Here is a 21963-nt window from a genome sequence, read left to right as displayed (position 1 = left end):
CTCCTGACCTTGTGATCTGCCCACCTCAGCCTCCCAAAGTTCTGGGATCACAGTTGTGAGTTACCATGCCCAACAATTAGTAGTATTAACAGTGGGAATAAAAGTGGCAGTGAAGCATATTGTTTCACAACATCTAGCTCAGAGCCTTGAAAAAGTAAACATTAAATAATATGAGATGGTATTAAATGTAAGCTTCTATAGTAGAATAATTCAGAATAAAACATGAAATAATGCCAAGTCATATTAGTTGTTAACCAAAGAAATTGTCAAAACTCTGAAAGAGCTTGTTGAATTACGTTATGGTAGCCCACAGTTTGGTGGGGAGGGGGGCGTTTAAGTAGTTTACACAGTGATGTTTAAGTAGTTTACATGGTCTGAATCCCCTATGGTTCCATTTAAATTGGCCACCACACTGCCAGTTGTATGCCACTGACAACTTAAAAACAAACTCGACGGGAGGGGGCTGCACTACCACCCTCCACTCCCGGGGCCCAAACTGGAATCGGAGCTGAATGGCTTGGGCCTGGGCCTGGCTCAGGGGCCACGCACCGGGGCCAGGTCAGATGTGGGCAAGAAGCACAAGTCAGACAAACACCTCTACCAGGAGTATGTAGAGAAACCCTTTAAGTTGGTCTGCAAAGTAGGAGGAAACAAAGTCACTGAACTCCCCTTGGGCAGCTTGGGGCACGGCTCCAGCCTCTTTGAAGACAAAAACGATCATGACAAACACAAGGACAGAAAGCAGAAAAAGAGAAAGATAGGAGAGAAGCAGTTTCCAGGGGAAGAAAAGGGGACAAAACGCAGAAGAGTTACGGAAGATAAAAAGAAGCGAGATTGAGACCGTGTAGAGAATGAGGCAGGAAAAGACCTCAGGTGTCACGCCCCTGTGAGATTAGACTTGCCCCCAGGAAGCCTCTCACAGGCTCTTTAGCCAAACAAGAAATAGAACAGACACCCCCTTAAGAAGCTTCGGATCAGCTGTTGAGACAATTGCAGAGAAAAGATCCAAGTGCTTTCTTTTAATTTCTTGTGGCTGATTTTATTGCTCCTGGCTACTCCATGATCATTAAACACCCAGTGGATTTTAGTACCATGCAAGAAAAGATCAAGAACAATGACTACCAGTCCATAGAAGAACTAATGGGTAACTTCAAACGAATGTGTATGTGTGCTAATGCCATGATTTACAGCAAACCTGAGACCATTTATTATAAAGCTGCAAAGAAGCTGTTTGCACTCAGGGATGAAAATTCTTAGCCAGGAAAGAATTCAGAGCCTGAAGCAGAGCACAGACTTCATGCCTGACTTGCAGAAAACTCGAAAGCAGAAAGATAGAACAGACACCTCACAGGGTGGGGAGGACAGAGGCTGCTGGCCGAGTGTGTGTGTGTGTGTGTGTGTGTGTGTGTGTGTGTGTGAGAGAGAGAGAGAGAGAGAGAGAGAGAGAGAGAGAGAGAGAGAGAGGAATCTGAAGATGGCCAAGCACTCTTGAAGCCAAGTCTTCAAGAATCCCAGCAAATAAAATAAAAAGAAAGACAAAGGTACGCTTGAAAATAAGAGCAATAACTTAGCAGGAGCAGCTTGACCACATTGTGAAGGAATCTGGAGGAATGCTGATCAGGTGGGCTGTGAACAGTCAGTACGAAGTTGAAAGAAGAAAACCCGATGGAACGATGACGTTGAGACTTCTCCATCCTGTGGATCGCATTGTAGGAGAGCCAGGCTACCGCCCTGTGAGCCTGGGAATGACAACTGGGAGACTTCAGTCTATGGTGGATACTTTGCAGGGGTCCAAAGAGGATAAAAGGAAGAAAGTCACTCCAGTGTTATATTTGAATTATGTGCCCTACAGTTCTTAATGCACCACATATGACTCCACTTTTGCAAATATCAGCTAGGATGATTCTGATTTAATCTATTCAACCTACGGGGAAGACTCTGATCTTCCAAGTGATTTCGGCATCCATGAATTTTTGGCCACACGCCAGATTATCCATATGTTATGGCAGATAGTTAGTTTACTGAATGTTTTAACAAAAGGAGGGCATTCCAGGACCCTACCAGAATTGGAGATGTCATCGCCTGAAGATGAAGGCCATACTAGGGCACTTGACACAGCAAAAGAAGTGGAAATTACCGAAAAAGAGCCAACAGGGCATTTCGACTCCAATACTCAAGACAGGCTCATAGCAGTGGAAGCAGTACCATACTTTGGCTTACCAATTGAAGTTTTTGACCCCGAAGAAGCTGAAGTATTCCAGTAGAAACTTGATGAGACCACCAGATTGCCCAGGCAGCTCCAGGAAGCCCAAAATGAATGTTTGAGCACCAGACCCTCTCTCAGCATGATCTGTCTCTTGGGTCCCTCATACAGAGAAATGCATCTCACTGAACAAGTGACCAATTATCTTAAAGTATTTGCACAGGAAGTCACTTCAGGTGATATTGTAAGCACCTATAGAGTTCGAAAAGCAATAGGGTGTTCCACTCCTTCCCCCATCATGGAATTCAACTTTGTGGATTTGATAGAAGATATTCAGGAACCTAAAAAGATAGATGTTGCTAAGTATGGTCCTAGTGGGAGTTGAGGCTGCCTGGTATTTGGTTATATATTATGTGCATACTTTTTCATTCTTTTTTTTTTTTACCCACCCCTCTACCCCAGACGGAGTTTCGCTCTTATTTCCCAGGCTAGAGTGCAAAATCTCAGCTCACTGCAACCTCTGCCTCTGGGATTCAGACGATTCTCCTGCCTCAGCCTCCCAAGTAGCTGGGATTACAGGCGTGCACCACCACGCCTGACTAATTTTTGCATTTTTAGGAGAGACAGGGTTTCACCATGTTGGTCAGGCTGGTCTCAAACTCCTGTCCTCAGGTGATCCACCCACCTTGTCCTCCCAAAGTGCTGGGATTACAGGCATGAGCCATTGTGCCCGGCCCATACATTTTCATTCTTAACTTAGAAACACTTTTCAGAAGATAGTAAATATTTGTAAATTGTGTTTTTAGTTAAACTTAGGAACAGTGGGAAAAAAAAAAAGACTCGACAGAGAAACCTCTAAGAATAAGATTAATGCATTTCTAATTCTCTGTCACAATTATTCAATTTAAAAAAACATAAAAATAGGATCAAAAATCTTATTATGAAATGTCTGTACCCGTTTTACCTTGTGTATTAGAAATGCAATATGGCTTTTGGTGCATTTTAATTAATTTCATAAGGAGTCCCAATCAGCTGATGAGTGGTTTTAGAATTATTCCTGTAATTGTCAACCTGGAGAGCTCTTCACTATTTTATTCATACTTCACTGAAAATTAAAGTTCACTTTTATGCCTCATTTTATACATAATGTGTTTTAAAACATCACCATTTGGGATTATTCCTTCCAATAGGATTATATGTGTATTTTCTATTTATAACTAGCTGACACTGGACCATTCTCATAATCCCATTTGATTTTTGTATTAGTAGATATAACAATCTCCCTTTTGTTCAAATTGAAAAAGTGTAAAATGAGGATGATGATGATGATTGTGACTGTGCTAATTCTTTTTATGCCATTATTTTACCTTTAAACATTTTTAAGTGTTATCTAGTATAAAAGCTGCTTAAATCAGATACCCCAGTCTCCATGATATGATTATTATATATTGCATGCCTGCATCAAAATCTATCATGTATTCCATAAATATATATACCCACTATATACTCACAAAAATTAAAAATTAAAAAGGAAAATAAACCAAAAAAAGGTCAGATTTTTAATATCATAGAATTAACATTTTTTTTTCAAAAATTTTAAGTTTCATTATATTTAGAAAACAGCTTTATGGGGTTTTAGAGAACATGGTTTTTCTTCCATGTACCCTCCTATTTATTTTTTATGATGCTCAAAGTTGCTAAGTTTCCAGATGTTTTTGTAAGAATTAGCAATGCCCTGTGTACCATCTCGTCACCACCTCTTTCCTGTTACAGGAAAGAAATAAGAAGATATTCTGTAGTCAATTTAGATTGCTTGCCAAAATAGTTTTAAACTGATTTGTAATTTTTCCTAAACCAGAATGAGGAATGTTATGGTTTAAAGTATTAATATATATGACATTGTCACACTGTGTTTCAGACACTTAAGAAATGTAGAGAAATTATTGTAAAATGTATTTTAGAAAAGATGTTACAAGAAGAAGCGGACAGAAGTCTGTGAAGTGTTGTGAGGAAAGCCTAGGGAAGCAGGAGGAAGGTGGGGAGACCACAGAATGACCTGGAGCCAAAGAAGAAGGTCCCAGCTCCCAGGGTCTCCACAGCACTGCTGGCCTTTCACCACGGTCTTTCTCAATCTTCCTTCCATAGCCCTCAAGGAAGTAAATAGATACTGTAAAGAGTGAGTAATTATAACACAACAAAAATCAAAAGTCATGATTCTGGAAAACGTTATCTGTCAAAAATGGAGAAATAGTTGAAATATTTTCATGTTTCCTCTGTAAATTTCTAATTATATATGTATCCTCTTCCACTCAATATCCAAACAACTCTCTTACTTCTTTATGCAAAGAAACAAGAAAGAATGAAAAGGTTAATTACAGGTATATGCTTAATTCTGTGTATATAAGTTTGCAAACTGATAGATGTTAATGTGTTCAATAAGTGTACATAAATACACACAAAACACACACATTTGTATATGTGTGTATATGTGTATATATGTGTATGTACTATGTACCAAATATATACTATATATATAGTGAGAGAGAGAGTGTGTGTATTTAATAGTCGAATCAAAATTTCAAGAACTTTATATTTTACATAATCGCACCAATTTTCCTGAAACTGAATATAGATAGATATATAGTCAGTATGCGTGGGTGTGGAATACATATATATGGTCAGTGTGTGGGGGTGTGGAATATATATATATATATATATATATATATATATATATATGGTTAGTGTGTTGGTGTGTGTATATATATATATACATGCATCCATGTTAGTATATACATATATGGTCAGTGTGTGTATATACACACACACATATATATGTCAGTAATATATGTATGTATATGTCAGTATATACTGACTATATATTTATACATCAGTATATACTGACTATATAGTCATAGACATAAATACAGTTGATATAGATGTCAGTACATGTATGTGTATACTGACATATAGGTATAGTCAGATAGTGTGTGTATATTCAGCTGCAGGAAAATTGTTGCCATTATATAAAATGTGAAGTTCTTGAAATTTGGGTTTGACTATTAAACCTGACTTTGTTGTCATTAAGTTTACATTGATATTTCCTAGAATTGCACATTGCTAAATTTTTCTACAAAACCAGTGTTTCTAAAATATGATGGGGCATTTGATACAAGAAAAGACAAAGTAGAACTTCATTTGTCATTTTCTTAAGTGTCTCCTTAAGAAAACGATGTGATCCAAAGTTACTTAAACAAAAGCTTGAAAAATAAAACACTTCGTAACTCGTGCTAGTACTTGATCATTCTTTTGCTTATCAGGTTTTCTTCTTTTTATGATTATTATACCTTTAATTGCAAACATTCATTGGATTGGCTCAGTAGTATTTTATGTGAGACAACTCTCCATTTTAATAACTACATATTCTCCTTTGTTAATGTGAAATAGAAGTGCAGGAATAGAGATGAAATGGATAATATTGCCAGCAGCAATTTGAAACTGGCTAGGCCAAAGCATGTATGTATTTTGTCCTGTTTTTCTGTTTTCAGAAAGTGCTTACATTAACTCTCATTCTCAGCCAAAAGCCTCAGTTTATTAATCATTCAGAAGAGCTTTCTTTATATATTGAAAACCATGAACTCTGATGTGCAGAGTACAACCAGGGAGCGGACCCATGGGTTTGAATGGAAATTAATGTCGGTGCGTGGGGATGAATTTCATAGAAAAGGTTAATTTAGAAACCTCTGCGATAAACTGCAAACACAGAGCAAATGGAGATACACTGGATCTTTTCCCTCCACTTCTTGTATTTCTCCACTATTCAAATGACCGTGGTTTCTTGGCACACTGACTACGTTCGGTGATGAAGCAGCAGAGAAAATATTTACTGAATATTTTTAATAAAATATGAATAGCTCAGGATATTTGTAAGGGCCTTTGAATATCAAGATATTTATTTCCCACGTTAGAAAGTATAACTCCTAGTGAAAACTTAGCACCACAGATTAAAATCATATTACTAAATAAAAGCAAAATTCTTACATTGAAGAAATGACCTGTAAATGGTTTGTTATAGCATGTGATCTTTAACTGTTTGAAATTTCCACTACTGTACAATGCAGTATCCCAGAACAGAACAGCATGTGAGATTTCATTGTTTTGTATGAGGAATCTAGAGAAAAGAAATTGGTAAAAGTGTATGCAATAATTTAAAAATATAAAGATTATCAATCTCTGACAGAATAATGTAAATGTAGCAAATATTTAAAATAACTGAGTTAAATTCCCCCACATTTTTCTTTTCTCCTTCCCTTCCCTTTCCCTTCATTCCCTTCCCTTTCCTCTTCCCCTTCCCTTTTCTCCCTTTTTCCCTTTCCCTTTCCCCAAGTAGCTGGGATTACCGTTGTCTCAAATAGCTGGGATTACAAGCACTCACCACCATCCCCAGATCATTTTTGCATCTTTTAGTAGAGATGGGGTTTCACCATGATGACCAGGCTTGTCTCCAACTCCTGGCCTCAGGGGATCCACCCGCGCTGGCCTCTTGAAGTGCTGGGATTACAGGCATGAGCCACCCTGCCTGGCCCCCATTTTTCATAAAATCAAAATTCTTGCATATTCCTCTCCTTAGTTTGTAGGTCAGAAGCTACACTAAGCTTCCCAATATGCCTAGATGTTAGGTATGCCAAAGGGCCTGAAAAGTAGAATACAGTGGAAAATGTTTTGCCTGAGGATGTTGCTGACTAAATTTTTTATTTGTGCCTCTTAATAGTTCTTAGAACTAGTAAGTCCGATGGCATTCTCTTTTTATGCCTTTTTTTTTTTCAGATTTGTAGCATGTGACAATGTGAATATGTTACAAATGTTGAATGATTCAGCTGACTATAGGCCAAACAAAATAGCGTAAACCTAACTACAGCAAAATGCATTTTGGTTGAGGAGATATATAGATTTTAAAGAAATTAATCTTATTTACTTCTGCACATAGTATGCTTCAGCAGCATATGTAATTTTATTTAATTAAAGTTTGTGTAAAATAGGTTGTTAGTACTATGACGGGAAGTGGCATCCAAACAAAATATTCTTAAGGATATTAATATAGATTAGACATGAGAACAAGAAATATTTGGCTGGTTTGATTCTTTCGGATCACTTTAAAAATTATTTTTTAAATTTTTGTAATTGAGGCATAACTTAAAATACAATCAAATGCATATATACAAAGTGTGTGGTCTGGTTAATATTTATAGATGTATATGCCTGTATTACCAGAGCCCAGATCAAGTTACAGATCATTCATCACCCCTTTGTCATTTGTTAATACTTTTTATCCATTATCTACACACCTTCCACCCATCACTGTTCTAATTTCTTTTGTATTATTTAGGTTGGCTTGTGCTTTTGAGATTCAAATAAATGGAGTCACACAGTACCAGAATCATGCAGAAGCTTTTGCACCCAGCTCCTTTAGGGAGCATAAGGCTTCTGAGTTTCATCCATGTTGTTGCATGTGTTTGTAGCACATTCCCTTCTATTGCTGAGTAGATTTCAATTGTGCTGTGTGTTTATCCAGTCTTTTTAAAATGAACACTTATGGCTTGTTTCCAGTATGGATCTATTATGAATACATTTCTGCAAACATTCTTTTATATTTCTTTTGGAAGTGGAGTTTCAGTATGTGAATCTCTTAAGGAACTCAAACTATTTTCAAAAGCCCTTGAATATGTTATACTCCCATTGTCAATGCATGTTAATTCCAGTTGCTTCTTCTCCTGGTCAGCATTTCGTGTTAAAATCATTAACCATTGGGGAAATTTAAGTTAATATCATAGAGAAATAATATGTTCTCTAGGATGGCTAAAATTAAAGGTTGACAACACCTGTGTACTCTAGTATTCCTGGCACCACAAACAACATGAGTTTCAGCATATTTGTATCTGTTTCCTTCGCCCCTGAAGCCCACAGGGGCAATGCAATAGGGCACACATGCATATTACACTCATAGCAGACTTGTATTGCAGCTGAGAAATAATGAGCTTGGGGAATCTACTGCAGTTATAGCAAGTAGTAAGTGAGAAAGAAGGTCTTCGTGTGGAAGAAAATGGTAACTTCACCTCTCAAGGTTGCCAGCTGCATAAACAGCCACAAAAAAAAAAAAAGTCCATAAAAGAGCTTTTAGGGCTTTTAGGGCTTTGTAGTCTTAGCACACCAAACAAAACATGTAGGAGTGCAAGCTGCTTCAAGTGGACTCTTTATACATTATTATGTATGAATAACATGATCCTATATAGAGATCTTCTAAGAAATCTAGAAATCTAAAAAACACCAATTAATAAATGAATTTTAGCAGGTTAACAAGATACAAGATGAATATACAAAAATCAATTCTATTTTTATGTATTAGTAACCATCTGATTATCAAATTAACAAAACAATTTCATGCACAATAGCATTAAAAAATAAAATACTTATGTGTAGATCTTACAAAAGGTGTGCAGGACCTGTTCATGGAACACTATAAAACATAGCTATTAGAGAATAAAGAAGACCCAAATAAATTGAGAGACACACTATGTTTATGGATTGGAAGAAACCAGAATTGTCTTAATTGTCATACTTTGTTGGTAAGAATGTAAATGGTACCACCACCTTGGAGAACAGTTTGGCAGTTTCTTAAAAAGTAAGAGCTTATACTTACCGTATAACCCAGCAATTCGACTCCAAAAAATATATTCCCACTCTAAGACTTAAATGTTCATAGCAGCGAGTACAGTGGCTCACGCCTGTAATCCCAGCACTTTGGGAGGGTAAGGTAGACGGATCACCTGAGGTCAGGAGTTTGAGGCCCTATACTGTTCTTGTGGTAGAGAATCAGTCTCACAAGTTCTGATCGTTTTATAAGGGGAAACCGCTTTTGCTTGATTATCATTCTCTCTTGTTTGCTGCCATGTAAGATATGCTTTTCACCTTCTGCCATGATTGTGAGGCTTCCTTAGCCACGTGGAACTGTGAGTCCATTAAACCTTTTTTTCTTTATGAATTATCCAGACTCAGGTATGTCTTTATCAGCAGCATGAAAATGGACTAATACAGTAGACAAAAACTAGAAACAACTCAAATGTCCATCAGCTACTGAATGTGGCATACTCATTGAACTGGTTGTTATTTAGTAGTAAAATTAAAGAATCTACTGATATGCCATGATTTCTTTAAGTACTTAGTTGTTCCTTAATGTTATAAATTATTCTTAAGGTAGAATGCCATCCCACTCCTTTCTAGAATTTTCATGTTACTTCCTTAAAATTGCATTCTTCCTTCTAAAAATTTTGTCCTTTCACTTTTTTCCTGTTCAAAAAAATCCAGTGATACATGTGGCAGCTCAACTGTCATGCAACTTTTGGCAAGAAGGATGAGGTTGAGTAGGAAACTTCCTGTTTACCAGAGGCAACTGGAATCACTCAAGAATGAAGGGACACTGTATTCACCATCATATTATCAACTTCTGCTCTGGGAAGATGAAATACATGTCTTATATATTATTCTTCCTGATAAGTATATTTTAAAAGGCACTTTATATATAAAACAAACATAAGAATGAAAAAATGTAGGGAAGACAGATCATCTAGGAACCTGAGTACTTGAGAAAATTATAGAAATAGAAAACAAATTAATGTTTTGCTATGTATAACTATAAATGTTAGCGATGAAGAGGATTGTTGTGGTAGTGAAGTAGTTCTCTTTCTTGATTGTGGTGGGAGTTTTGTACCCTACACATGTCATACAACTAGATAGACACATTGTTTCCTGGTTTTGATATTGTACTGTAATTTTATAAGATGTAATCATTGGTAGAAGCTAGGGAAAGTGTACACGTCACGTCTCTGTACTATCTTTACCAAGTCATGTGAAGCTATATTTCAAAGTAATTTTTTTCTTAAATAACATTTAATTTCTGACTGGAAGTTTAATTTGTGTTTCAAAGCTGATTCAAAAGGACTATGGCCAATGATGAAAATGATAAAATAACAATAGTAGGTCCTATAACCGGCTCTCCTACCTTAGTTATTAAAGTCAGTGTTAAGGGAGGCATTCCAGAAATTCTGTAGGAAAATAGGTAAATAGGAGATTTACCTATTTTCTTTCACATTAATTTTTGCCAACTAGATGTTTTTAGGTTGTCATATTTTTCCAAAGAATTCAGTGGGACAAACTTCAGCAGAATTCTAATCCGCCACATTTTTCTTGATGTGCACTTACCTCTAAAAAATATTTCTTTGTCATTAGCAACTTAAACATTATTGTAATGTTTAGAGGACATTACTTTTGCATTATATTTTGATACTATTATATTACATGTAATAATAAATGCATGTCTCTTTTTATACAGGGCTTTCACAGCAATTCATAAATTATCATTAGTTTAACTACAAATATCCTTTGGAAAAATGTAAATATTACCAACTCTTTTTTCAGGGGCTGGGCTAGGAGATTTTGGTTGAATGAGCAATCAGTCACATACAGATGGATAATTTGGTGTTCACTAAAATAGTCACTTTTCAGAATTTCACCCTTGTGTTTCCTTGCATGATATCAACTGACTTTTAATAAGAAAGAAAAGTACTTGTGTTTAGTCACTACCTGAAGAAAGTAAACTCACTATTTGTGGGAAATAGAATACAACGAGAGGGGTGCAGTCAACCTCTGGGTGCTCTGACTCCTTTCCAACTCTCTCCTCATAGGCCCTGTTTGTATATCACTTTTGCCTGGTTGTTTTCACTCACCAAATGAAGAGAAGGACTTCTTTGCCTGCTCAAGTGATATTTTGAGTTTGTATATTTTATCAAATAATTTATTGGATGTATGAAAAATGCACACTGATGGTTTTATTGAATTATGCAGTTAGTTACCAAGATGAATAGAACTACACCTACCCAATTATAGGCTGAGTCATTTAACCATTAGGGCCCTTTCTGACATTTTCTGTGAGGCCAACTGGAGTTCTCAGTGGAGTGCACGTGAGTTTCTGCCAATGGCCAGTGGAGCAAGAGCCTGAAGAGGGAACACTCCCCCAACTTCTGGGGTGATAAAAGATTTCTCACTGTTCCACCATTTTGTTTTAACTATTCCAGCTGAACTTTTCTTGCTGACCTCTGGTTTCATCTATCTAAGATGAACTCCTGCTCACATCTCTCCCTGCAAGATTCATTATCTCTTTAGATTTTAGGCCAAGTGGTTGTTCTGCAAGCTCAACTCTCCATTCAATTTGTAAAATATCATGAACTTGAAGTTTGTTTTAAGGGTGGAAATGAGGCTGCTTATAGCTTTCTGCTTTCTGGGCCAGAAGCCTGAAGTTCCATTCCATAGATTTTGATAAATTGTATTTTCATTTTCATTGAGTGTGAAGTACTTGCTAATTTCCCTTTTAGTTTCTTCTTTGATTCATTGATTATGAAGTATGTGTTATTAGCTTCCTAACATTTCTGGATTTTTCAGAGAAGTTGCTATTGTTGGTTTTTTTTATTTTAATCTATTGTATATCACCGAGATATACGTTACATGATTTAAATCATGTTAACTTTGTTAAAACTTGTTTAATGGTCTATTTTGGTAAAAGTTCCAGCTGAACTTGAAATAATGCATGTTCTTCTATTAGGTGAAGCATTCCATAAATATCAATGAATCATATAGGGTGAGAGTGATAATTAATACTTCTGAATCCCTATTTTCTGTCTTCTTGTGCCATCAGTTACTAAGACAGGGTACTCGAATCTCCTACCATAATAATGGATTTATCTATTTCTTTCAGTTTTACTAGGTTTCACCTCATGTATTTTGAAGTTCCATTATTAAGTGTTTGCATGTTTAGGATTATGTCCTCTGATGAAATAACACAGTTATCATTGTGAAATAATTTTCTTTACCTTTTGTAATTTTTTTTTGCACTGGAATCTACTTTGTCTAATATAGCTAATCCAGCTTTTTTTTTTGACTAGTGTTAGCATAATATTTATTTTTTACCATGTGTTTACACTTAGGCTATTTGAGCTTTTTTATTATTTAAAGTGTGTTTCTTGCAGGCAGCATATATTTGGATCTTGCTTTCTCGTCTAATCTGACCATCATTGCCATTTAATAGGAGTGTTTGCACTGCTTACCTTTAGTATGATTGTTTATATGATTAAAGTATAACGTCTACTATTTGTTTTTTATTTATTCTGTTATTTGTCCATTTTCAAAGCTCTTAGGGAATGTAGATGCATTTTGTAAGAGAATAAATTTTATAAATTATTATATACACTCTAACATTTTAACAATAATTGCATTTCTTTTTTATAAATACATTTTTGGTAGGCTGAATAGCCTTTCTTTGTCAGCCTGCTAAGGTTGAAGGAAATACTGCTGAAATAGAACAAGTACATAAAGACAAATTTTGAGGGAGGGTTTCTGCATTTTTTACTTTCAAATAGCATAGTTGAAAAAGACTCTAATACCTGATTCTTTATTTGTGTAGTTAGACTTCTTTTTTTTTCAAAATGAAATTAGATCTCAGGTAAATGTTTAAATTCTCCTCAGCAAAAAGGTAGATGTACTGACAAGAAGCATGGCTGTTTAAAGCCTATAAATCTCAGAAGTGGAAGAAGGGAGTTTATTTAAAGCCAGCTTCACTCCTCTTCCCTATAAATACATATAATCACACTGGAGTATAGGAGCTGTGATAGTCCCTACCTATCTCACGTCTCACTTCCTACCTCCTGCTCACTCTAGGTAATACATGAAATTTTTAATGACTCTGCTGTATGTTAAAATGCAATTAAATGAGGAAAGAAACAAACAAATATATCTGGATAAAATCACATTTGAAACAGTTTGTTATCTTAATGGGAAATGTCTCATCAAGACAAGGTTGATTAAACTATTTATTTATTTGCTTTATATGTAGAAGCCCCTAATAGTGGCTGGCTTTGCACGTTTACTTTGTTTACTTATATTTTGTGCCCTTGAATATCTTTCAGCCCTGGTACTCATCAAATGTTGAGGAAGGTGTAAGATTATGGTGATATGATGATGATTGTAATGATGATGATTGATGATGATGATGATGATGATGATGATGATGATTTACCTGTGTATTATTTCCCCCATAAACCAAGTCAGTATGTACTCTGTGACAGTGCTGCCACTTATGACCAAATACTGTATTTATGGGAATTTTAATTTTTGTTGTTAGTCAGAAGCAATTAAGGCTCCAGCTGCGGGGTTTCTACTTTTCTTTCACCCAGCCCCCTGCCCCAGATAGTCAAATGTAACTTTGACCTGAGGTAAATGAAGAATTGTAACAAACAGATATAACTATATAAAGTAGAGACATAATCATGCCAGATTATTTGTAACCTGCAAGTACTACGTGATTGACAAATCATGTGAATATATTCATGGCCAGGGATAAAAATGAAACATAAGCTGATTTTTAAAAAGAATATCTTTCCATGTGTCTTAATTAGTGATTTTATTTCCTCATCTGTCAGATAGATATGATAACGACAACCCACCGGATGCTTTTAGAAATAAAAAATGATAATGTGCATGAAAGTGTCTGGTAGAATTCTCAGCCTACAATATATGCTTCATAGTTTTTCACTTCTCCCTTTTCCCGTGTTTTCCATTATAAAATAAGTGGCAGACTTTAATAATTTCCTCAGAAGTTGAAAACTTTTAAGTGTATACAACAGTTAATAAGATAAATTCTATGTTGCGTGGGCATTTAGGGGCAAAACACTGTGCGCAGATCAGCGTCTTCACTGTGGTACCAATATCAGCCTTTACAAAAACCAATTACCCTTAAAAAAAAAAAATCTGCTGTTCCTCAAGCCATATAAAGTGTAAGATAAAGTTTCAGTTGCTCAACATATTTTATTCTCATTCCCGTACCGAAACGCATGTGCCAGAACGTATATTATGAATGGAGGGGATGAGGTTTTTGTAATTCACAGGCTCTGTGGGGGAGAATTCTGACATTTTAGCTCAGGTGCAGTGTCTTGTCAGAGGCAGGGGAAGGAGGAGGGTGAAGTGGAGAAGAAATGTTTATGGTGGCGGGGAGGCTGAGCTAGAGGATATGACATAACTGCTTCCTCTGTTCTGTGTGCAAAGTTTTGGTGACCATAGAAAAGATGCTTCCAGGTTGAATAGAAGTCAATACATGTATAAACCTGACTTAACACATAAAAGACTTTCATTTGTTTAAATTTAAGGAAAACAAAAATTGAATGTAACATCACATTTGAATAATAATTTAGTTACAAAATGCTTTAGTATCAATTATTTCATTGTCTTCCTTACAGTCTTATGAGATGGTTTATATGACTGTTACTCCCTGCACTGTCCCATTTCATGTTTTTTTTTTTTTTTTTTTTTTTTCACACAAAGAATAACATTTTTGTCTCAGAGAGGCTGAGTGACTTGACAATTAACACACGCTAGTTGGAGGTGGAGTCAGCCATCTTCCTTTCTCTTTCCATTACCCATAGTGGCCTTCTATACCAACCATTAAAGCTGCCTTTAGCAAAGGCACGTAGACCAGTGCTATCTAGTAGTGCACAGGTCAGTCACGTTGTATTTCCCACCGTTTCCACTCAGCATTTAATTAAATTGTGTGCACAGCAGCTCACCCTTAAAACCCAGCTGGGATTGCAGATTTCCTGAGGCTACGACATCCTGATGAAATTATTTGCTAACACCAGAATTTCATTACTTTATGAGTAATGGCTGAAAATACGGCTTATTTGCATTTGAATACTACTTCTTCATCAAAGTTAAAATCAAGTTACTGAAATGTGCCATCTGTTAGCAGAAGTGCAACTGTTAACACCAACAAACTACCAAACTGTGAGGGATGCTGAGAAGAGGGATGGTCAGCGGCTCCTGCTTCCTCTAATGAGAACGTACAATCCGAGGGGAGCACAGCAGAACTGTGTCCACTCATTTTTCCTCCTCGTGCATCTCCACATGTGTTCTCATAGTAATTACTTTTCTAAACCTGGAATGAGAGGGAATGAAGATACCAAAGAAAGGTTATGAAATACAAGCTAAAGAGGTTGCCATTCATGCTGACCAACCAAGATGAGGGGAAGAAACAAAAATATTGAATAGTTCCTCAGAAGTTTAACTATGTGCATAAAATACAACATCCAGCCTAAGATGATGGGTTGGCTGGTAGCATCTCTTTCACCTTCTCCCAACTCTTTTAAAACAGCATAATAATAATAATAATAATAATAATAATAATAATAAAAACAGAAAAAAAGACACAGTTTCAGTAGTGTTGTACTTAGGACTATTGATTGCTAGTTACACCAACCCCAGAAGGATCTCCCACCAATTAAATTTTACATAGGCTTAGCAGAGAAAAGTAGATCTGGTAGAGTCAACAGGAAGGCGCCAGGAGATAAAACCCCATTGGCACTGCACACTCCCCCTTCCAAAGCCCAGACCTTGCCTGACCAGGAGCAGGAAAGGATGCCCTGCTGCATGGGGGCTGCTTCCTTAGGTAGCCAGACCTGCTCACTCCCAAACTTCTTCATAGCTTTTGTACATTTATTTGAGAATCACCATATCCCATGATTATCATCAAAATTATATGATAAAAATTTAATTTCACAGGTTCTGGATCTAAAGTTTGAGATGTATAAATGTAGGTGAGCTGCTCACCATCCAAACGGAGGATAGTAATGAGACCTTGTCTTTTAAAGGTACTTTAGAAATTAAATGCAAAATCCATGTAAAGGGAACTCTGTGCCTGACCCAGAGTTCTCAAATGCTCATACATATTCATTGTTAAATTGAGTAATTATGGAAGTGGGTAGGTGGAATTCTGTTACATCCTGAAAAGTGAAGTTGGAAGAAGGAATGAACAGAGGGAAGAAACTGTAGAAGCAGTTTCCATTGAGTACTGAAGAAATCCATGCACTATCTCTGGCAGGGTCTCATGTAAATATTGCCATAGATCATCCAGGAATAAATCTCGCCTGATCTAGGCAACCATGTGGCCTGAGTGGAAGATGCCCCTGGTCTACATATAGCACAACATTCAACTTTGCACAAGAGCTGTGTCCACCTAGAAAGATATGGAACATTTTAGTGTCAACCATAGTATTTGTTACCAATAATTTTTCATCCTGTCTACTAGATCAAATTCCTGACTCTTCAAAACATGGAACAATAAAAAGCAAAACAAATAAAAATTATATCTATATGTGTGTGTGTGTTGTGTGTGTGTGTGTGTGTGTGTGTGTGTACATACATATATATATAATGCAAATTTAAGAGGTGCTTTTCTCTGGTATAATTATATACACACACACACACACATACATATATACTTTTTTATTGTACTTTAGGTTCTGGGGTACATGTGCAGAACATGCAGGATTGTTGCATAGGTACATACATGGCAATGTGGTTTGCTGCCTCCATCCCCCCATCACCTGTATCTGGCATTTCTCCCCATATTATGCCTCCCAAACGTCCCTACCCCTACTGTCCCTCCCCAAGTCCCCCTCAACAGACCTCAGTGTGTGATGCTCACCTCCATGTGTCCATGTGTTCTCATTGTTCAACACCCACCTATGAGTGAGAACATGCGGTGTTTGATTTTCTGTTCTTGTGTCAGTTTGCTGAGAATGATGGTTTCCAGATTCATCCATGTCCCTACAAAGGACACGAACTCATTGTTTTTTATGGCTGCATAGTATTCCATGGTGTATATGTGCTACATTTTCCTTGTCCAGTCTATCATCGATGGGCATTTGGTTTGGTTTCAAGTCTTTGCTATTGTAAATAGTGCCACAATGAACACACGTGTGCATGTGTCATTATAACAGAACGATTTATAATCCTTTGGATATATATCCAGAAATGGGACTGCTGGGTCAAATGGAATTTCTATTTCTGGGTCCTTGAGGAATCACCACAGTGTCTTCCACAATGGTTGAACTAGTTTACACTCCTACCAAAAGTGTAAAAGTGTTCCTATTTCTCCACATCCTTTCTAGCATCTGTTGTCTCCAGATTTTTTAATGATTGCCATTCTAACTGGCATGAGATGATATCTCAATGTGGTTTTGTTTTGCATTTCTCTAATGACCAGTGATGATGAGCATTTTTTCACGTTTGTTGGCCTCATATATGTCTTCTTTCGAAAAGTGTCTGTTCATATTCTTTGCCCACTTTTGAATGGGTTTGTTTGTTTGTTTTTCTTTTAAATCTATTTTAGTTTTTTGTAGATTCTGGGTATTAGCCCTTTGTCAGATGGGTAGATTGCAAAAATTTTTTCCCATTCTGTTGATTGCCAATTCACTCTAATGATTGTTTCTTTTGCTGTGCATTTGTCTATTTTGGCTTTTGTTGCCAATGCTTTTGGTGTTTTAGTCATGAAGTCCCTGCCTATGCCTATGTCCTGAATGGTTTTGCCTAGGTTTTCTTCTAGGGTTTTTATGGTGTTAGGTCTTATGTTTAAGTGTTTAATCCATCTGGAGTTAATTTTAGTGTAGGGTGTCAGGAAGGGGGTCCAGTTTCTGTCTTCTGCACATGGCTAGTCAGTTATCCAAACACCATTTATTAAACAGGGAATCCTTTCCCCATTGCTTGTTTTTGTCAGGTTTGTCAAAGATCAGATGGTTGTAGATATGTAGCATTGCCTCTGAGGCCTCTGTTTTGTTCCATTGGTCTACATCTCTGTTTTAGTACCAGCCCCATACTGTTTTGATTGCTGTAGCCTTGTAGTATAGTTTGAAGTCAGGTAGCATGATGCCTTCAGCTTTGTTTTTTTTCCTTTGGATTGTCTTGGCTATGCAGGCTCTCTTTTTGTTCCATATGAAATTTAAGGTATTTTTTTCCAGTTCTTTGAAGAGGGTCATAGGTAGCTTGATGGGGTTAGCATTGAATCTATAAATTACTTTGGTCAGTATGGCCATTTTTACAGTATTGATTCTTCCTAAACGTGAGCACGTAATACTTTTCCATCTGTTCATGTCCTCTCTTATTTCATTGAGCAGTGGTTCATAGTTCTCCTTGAAGAGGTCCTTTACATCCTTTGTTAGTTGTATTCCTAGGTAATTTATTCTCTTTGTAGCAATTGTGAATGGTAGTTTACTTTTGATTTGGCTCTCTGTTAGTATTGTATTGGTGTATATGAAGGTTTGTGATTTCTGCACATTGATTTTGTATCCTGAGACTTTGCTGAAGTTGCTTATCAGTTTCAGGAGATTTTGAGGTGAGACAATGGGGTCTTTGAAATATACAATCATGTCTTCTGCAAATAGAGACAATTTGACTTCCTCCTTTCCTAATTGAATACCCCTTATTTCTTTTTGTTGCCTGATTGCTCTAGCTACAACTCCCAAGACTATATTGGATAGAAGTGGTGAGAGAGGGCATCCTTGTCTAGTGCCAGATTTCAAAGGGAATGCTTCCAGTTTTTGCCCATTCAATATATCAGCTGTGGGTTTGTCATAAATAGCTTTTATTGTATTGAGATACATTCCATCGATACATAGTTTATTGAGAGTTTTTAGCATACGGGCTGTTGAATTTTGTCAAAGGCCTTCTCTGCATCTATTGAGAAAATCATGTGGTTTTTGTCTTTGGTTCTGTTTATGTGGTGGATTACGTTTATAATCTTGCATATGTTGAACCAACCTTGCATCCCTGGGATGAAGCCTACTTGATCATGGTGGATAAGCTTTTTGATGTGTTGTTGCAGTTGGTTTGCCAATATTTTATTGAAGATTTTTGCATCTGTGTTTATCGTGGATATTGGCTTGAAGTTTTCTTTTTTTGTTGCGTCTCGGGGGGGTTTTGGTATCAGGATGATGTCAGTCTCATAAAATGAGTTCAGAAGAATTCCCTCTTTTTGGATTGTTTGGAATAGTTTCAGAAGGCATGATACCAGCTCCTCTTTATACATCTGGTAGAATTCAGCTGTGAACCCATCTGGACCTGGGCATTTTTTGGTTGGTATGCTATTAATTGCTAACTCAACTTTAGCCCTTGTTATTTGTCTATTCAGGGTTTCAACTTCTTCCTGGTTTAGCCTTGGGAGGGTGCAAGTGTCCAGGAATGTATTCATTTCTTCCAGGTTTACTGGTTTATATGCATAGAGTTGTTCGTAGTAATCTCTGATGGTAGTTTTTATTTCTGTGGAATTGATGGTGATATCCACTTTACTGTTTTTATTGCATCTATTGGATTATTCTCTCTTTTCTTTTTTATTATTCTGGCTTGGAGTCTATTTTGTTGATCTTTTCAAAACACCAGCTCCAGTCAGGCGCAGTGGCTCACGCCTGTAATCCCAGCACTTTGGGAGGCTGAGGCGGGTGGATCACGAGGTCAAGAGATCGAGACCATCCTGGTCAACATGGTGAAACCCCGTCTCTACTAAAAATACAAAAAATTAGCTGGGCATGGTGGCGCATGCCTGTAATCCCAGCTACTCAGGAGGCTTAGGCAGGAGAATTGCCTGAACCCGGGAGGCGGAGGTTGCAGTGAGCCGAGATCGCACCATCGCACTCCAGCCTGGGTAACAAGAGCGAAACTCTTGTCTCAAAAAAAAAAAAAAAAACAAACAACAACAAAAAAAACACCAGCTCCTGGATTTATTGATTTTTTTGAAGGGTTTTTTTTGTGTTTCTATGTCCTTCAGTTCTGCTCTGATCTTGGTTTTTTCTTGTCTTCTGCTAGCTTTTGAATTTTTGTTTTATCTTGCTCCTCTTACTCTTTCAATTTTGATGATAGGGTATTGATTTTAGATCTTTCCTTGCTTCTCATGTGGGCATTTATTGCTATAAATTTTTCTTCTAGACACTGCTTTAAATGTGTCCCAGAGATTCTGGTATGTTGTGTATTTGTTCTCATTGGTTTCAAAGAACATGTTTATTTCTGCCTTCATTTCATTGTTTACCCACTCAACATTCAAGAGCCAGTTGTTAGTTTCCATGAAGTTGTGCAGTTCTAAGTTAGTTTCTGAATTCTGAGTTCTAATTTGATTGCACTGTGGTCTGAGAGACTGTTATGATTTCTGTTCTTTTGCATTTGCTGAGGAGTGATTTACTTCCAATTATGTGGTCAGTTTTAGAGTAGGTGTGATGAGATGCTGAGAAGAATGTATATTCTGTGGATTTGGGGTGGAGGGTTCTGTAGATATCTATTAGGTTCGCTTGGTCCAGATCTGAGTTAAAGTCCTGAATATACTTGTTAATTTTCTGTCTCATTGCTCTAATATTGACAGTGGAGTATTAAAGTCTCCCACTATTATTGTGTGGGAGTCTAAGTCTCTTTGCAGGTTGGTAAGAGCTTGCTTTATGTATCTGGGTGTTCCTGTACTGGGTACGTATATAGTTAGGATAGCTAGCTCTTCTTGTTGCATTGATCCTTTTACCATTAGGTAATGCCCTTCTTTGTCTCTTTTGATCTTTGTTGGTTTAAAATCTATTTTATCAGAGACTAGGATTGCAACTCCTGCTTTTTCTTTTGCTCATCAGACTCATTTTCTATCCAACCTTGTTCCCTTGCTGGTGAGGAGTTTGATCCCTTGGAGGAGGAGAGGTGTTCTGGTTTTGGGTATTTTCATCCTTTTTGCACTGGTTTCTTCCCATCTTTGTGGATTTATCTACCTGTGGTCTTTGCGGTTGGTGACTTTCAGTTGGGGTCTCTGTATGGACGTCCTTTTTGTTGCTGATGAAGTTATTTCTTTCTGTTTCTTAGTTTTCCTTCTAACAGTCAGGCCTCCCTGCTGTAGGACTGCTGGAGGTCCACTCCAGACCCTGCTTGCCTGGGGATCACCTGCAGCAGCTGCAGAACAGTAAGAGTTGGTGCCAGTTTCTTCTTCTGTTATCTTTGTCCCAATAGGATACCCACCAGATGTCAGCCTGAGCTCTCCTTTATGAGGTGTCTCTTTGGTTATATGGGTTCAGGGAGCTGCTTGAGGAGACAGTCTGTCCCTTATAGGAGCTCAAGTGCTGAGCTGGGAGCTCCATTGTTCTGTACAGAGCTGCTGGGCAGGTACGTTTAAGTCTGCTGCAGTGGAACTCATAACTGCCTTTTTCCCCAGGTGCTCTCTCCTGGGAAGGTGGGGCTTTATTTATAAATTCCTGATGTGCTGCTGCCTTTTTTCAGAGATGCCCTTCCTAGCAAGGAGGTAGTCTAGTCACAGTCTGCCAGCAGAGGTGTTGCTGAGCTGCTGTGGGCTCTGCCCAGCTGCTGTGTGAACTTCCTTCCAGTTTTATTTACAGAGGTACAGTTAGAACTGCCTCAGTAATGGCAGACTGCCTTGGTAATGGCTGACGCCCTTCCCCCCTCACTGAACTGGATCATTTCAGGTCCAGCTGCACTTGCTGTGAAACTCTCAATCCAGAGCATTTCAGATTGCTGGTCTTTGTTGGGGTGGGACTTGCTGAGCCAAATCACTTGGCTCCTTGTTTCAGTGCCTGCCCCCCTCCCTTTTTTTTTTTCAATTCAATGTGTGGCTCTGTATCCCAAGTGTTCCAGGCACTAGTTGAAATGGCCACCAGATTTGTGTGTTTTTGTGTGGAGACCCAGGGCGCCTGCTTAAACAGCTGTGCTGGAAACTCATGGTGCTTTTTAGCCCGGGAATCTCCTGGTCTGTGGGCAGTAAAAACTTGTTTGGAAATGCAGTGACCACTCACCCTCTGCACTGTTCTTGCTGGGAATTGCACTCCAGAGCTGTTCCTATTCAGCCATCTTCTCTCTGG

At 37.5% G+C, this 21963-nt stretch overlaps 1 protein-coding gene and 1 pseudogene across 1 annotated transcript in view; both read left to right on the top strand.

Annotated features, from left to right (window-relative positions):
• LOC101042863 (contactin-associated protein-like 3) overlaps window positions 1–21963 on the top strand; it is a 229892-nt gene that overhangs the window by 34400 nt on the left and 173529 nt on the right.
• LOC104653424 (bromodomain-containing protein 7 pseudogene) lies at window positions 446–3225 on the top strand (annotated as a pseudogene).

This window comes from Saimiri boliviensis, chromosome 2 (assembly GCF_048565385.1).
Source record: "Saimiri boliviensis isolate mSaiBol1 chromosome 2, mSaiBol1.pri, whole genome shotgun sequence".
Classification (NCBI taxonomy): Eukaryota; Metazoa; Chordata; class Mammalia; order Primates; family Cebidae; genus Saimiri; species Saimiri boliviensis.
Note: the sequence above shows the minus strand (reverse complement) of the source record. Positions and strands in the feature narration are given on the sequence as shown.